The 3,148-nt window shown below is 38.7% G+C and overlaps 1 pseudogene; it reads left to right on the forward strand.

The window, feature by feature from the left end:
* LOC116700869 (myosin-7-like) overlaps positions 1–3,148 on the forward strand; it is a 25,812-nt pseudogene that overhangs the window by 6,285 nt on the left and 16,379 nt on the right.

Here is a 3,148-nt window from a genome sequence, read left to right on the forward strand (position 1 = left end):
TTTTCAACCACCACATGTTTGTGCTGGAGCAGGAAGAGTACAAGAAAGAGGGCATTGAATGGATTTTCATAGATTTTGGTATGGACTTGCAGGCCTGCATTGACCTGATTGAAAAGGTGAGTTTTTAAGTTTACTTATGCAAATCATCAAAGTGCTACATGACCCAAAGTTATTCCATTATGTTCTTCCTGAACCCTCACATAAACTTTTTGTGCTTGTCTTAAACAACATGAAAACATATATCTTTACTTTCTTCATTATATTCTCCTCAGCCTATGGGTATCATGTCCATCCTTGAAGAGGAGTGCATGTTCCCCAAAGCCTCTGATACCACCTTTAAAACTAAGCTCTAGACAACCATTGGGAAATCTGCCAATTTCCAGAAGCCCAGAGTTATCAAAGGAGACCAGAGGCCCATTTCTCCCTGGTTCACTATGCTGGAACTGTTGATTATAATATCAACAACTGGCTGGTGAGAACAGGATCCCTGAATGAGACCTTGTAACTCTTTCAGAAATCTAATCTCAAACTGCTATCTGTCCTCTTCGCAAATTATGCTGGATCAGATGCAGGTAAGAATAAACTTAATGTAGTACTGCAATTACCTACACAGGAAATGTCAATATTTTATCAAATGCATCATAGGGAGAAATAAAAGATTGAATAATGTATGCCTTTGTCTGTTAAGGTAATCTAACTAGTTTTACATTGGTTTATTGAGCAGCTGAAGGTGGAAAGGGCGGCAAAGGAGGAGGCAGCAAGAAGAAGGGTTCATCCTTCCAAACTGTGTCTGCCTTGCACAGGGTAAAACGTTTTTTTTTTAAGTTTTCAAATTGTGGTTATTGGTCTAAGCTTGAAGGGGTGTAGTTATGAACACATCATATGTGTGGTTTTTACAATATGGCGATTGTAAAACGGGATTGATGTAAAGATGGTCTAAGCTAACCAGGACAAAAGACTTCTTCAGGCTAATAAAATACCCAAAGTAGTGTGTAATACACAGCCTACTTTCCCAAGGCTGTGACACATTTACTGAACTGAATAAGTTGGGCATGCATTTCAATTAACAACCCAATCTTTTAAAAGTTATTGTGCCAAACACAATGATAACAAAATGTATAAAGTTGTGTTAAAAACTTGCAGGAAAACCTGAACAAGCTGATGACCAACTTGAGGTCTACTCACCCTCACTTTGTTCGCTGCCTCATCCCTAATGAGACCAAGACTCCTGGGGCCATGGAGAACCCTCTGGTGATGCACCAGCTGCGCTGTAACGGTGTGCTTGAAGGCATCAGGATCTGCAGAAAGGGTTTCCCCAATAGAATCCTCTATGGAGATTTCAAACAGAGGTTTGCATGTGATGGGCAATCCAATATTTAAATCTACTAGATATATCAAATGAGTGTCTTATATTCCTGATATATATATAGATAGAATTATAAAATACAGATAAAATGTTGATGAAAATGAAAATAATTTTTTCTGTTGGACTTGTGTCAAAGATACCGTATTTTGAACCCTAATGCCATTCCTGAGGGACAGTTTATCGACAACAAGAAGGCCGCTGAGAAATTGTTGGGTTCACTAGATATTGATCACACGCAGTACAAGCTGGGACACACAAAGGTAAGTTTTATATATAGAAAATGGATTTATATAAAGTACCTATTATTACTGACTATCCAATCTGCCCTATGAAAAAAGGTGTTCTTCAAAGCTGGACTGCTGGGTCTGCTAGAGGAGATGCGAGATGACCGACTAGCACTAATCATCACAGGCATCCAAGCCCGGTCGAGAGGCCTTCTGGCAAGACTTGAATTCCAGAAGATTGTTGAGCGCAGGTAACTGCTCACAGTATGGCCAAACTTTTATGTCAAAACAGGTAACTTTTATTCACATAGCCCAATACCACAAATCTTGAATTTGCCTCAAGGGACTTTACAATATGTACAACATACAACACTATCTATCCTTAGACCCTTAATGCAAAAAAGGATAAACTCTATCTATCAAAAATTAGGAAATGATATCCTTTGAGAAAAAACAGTACCTTAAAATGCATATTTACTCTGTCTTACATAACCAAATAAATAAATATCAAACAGAGAAAAGCATAGTGGGGAGAAGAATCTATTTAGGTTGTATTGAAAAGGACATTCTTTGCGATCAGGTTAAAACTGAATTTTTGTTTCATTTTCTTTATGTCCATGCTGCGACAGTGGTATAAGAAAAGTGTGTATGTTATTTGAGCATAGAGTACGTTTACATTGCTCGTCTGACATGTTCTGTTGGTTCAAAAAAGGAGAAGGAAAAAAAAATGGTTTTCACCTGATGGAGACAACTTAAAGACAATGATTTGTTTTCGGCAGGGATGCACTACTTGTGATCCAGTGGAACATCCGTGCCTTCATGGGGGTCAAGAATTGGCCCTGGATGAAGATGTACTTCAAGATTAAACCTCTGTTGAAGTCAGCAGAGTCAGAGAAGGAGATGGCCAACATGAAGGAAGAGTTTGGCAAACTAAAAGAGGCTTACGCAAAATCAGAAGCCCGCAGGAAGGAACTTGAAGAAAAAATGGTCACTCTTCTCCAAGAGAAAAATGATCTGCAGCTCCAAGTTCAATCTGTATGTTAGAAATGTTCAAATCTGTGATCATTACAATAATAATAAAATCAAACCAAGTCTGCCTAGGTATAATGCTGTGACTTTAAATTATAACAGGAGCAAGATAATCTTTGTGATGCTGAAGAAAGATGTGAGGGGCTGATTAAAAACAAGATTCAGCTGGAGGCAAAAGCCAAAGAGCTGACAGAAAGACTGGAGGATGAGGAGGAGATGAATTCTGAACTGACTGCTAAGAAGAGGAAGCTGGAGGATGAGTGCTCTGAGCTGAAGAAAGACATTGATGACTTAGAGTTAACTCTGGCTAAAGTTGAGAAAGAGAAGCACGCCACAGAGAACAAGGTATGACAAACACTAAATACTGTGAAATTACTCTGGATGTCCCAAATAACATTCATGGTAAAGTCCCTGATACAATTTTTTCCTGGCCACAGGTAAAGAACTTGACAGAAGAGATGGCTGCTCTGGATGAAATAATTGCTAAGTTGACAAAAGAAAAGAAAGCCTTACAGGAAGCTCATCAGCA

Source organism: Etheostoma spectabile, chromosome 13, assembly GCF_008692095.1.
Source record: "Etheostoma spectabile isolate EspeVRDwgs_2016 chromosome 13, UIUC_Espe_1.0, whole genome shotgun sequence".
Lineage (NCBI taxonomy): Eukaryota > Metazoa > Chordata > Actinopteri > Perciformes > Percidae > Etheostoma > Etheostoma spectabile.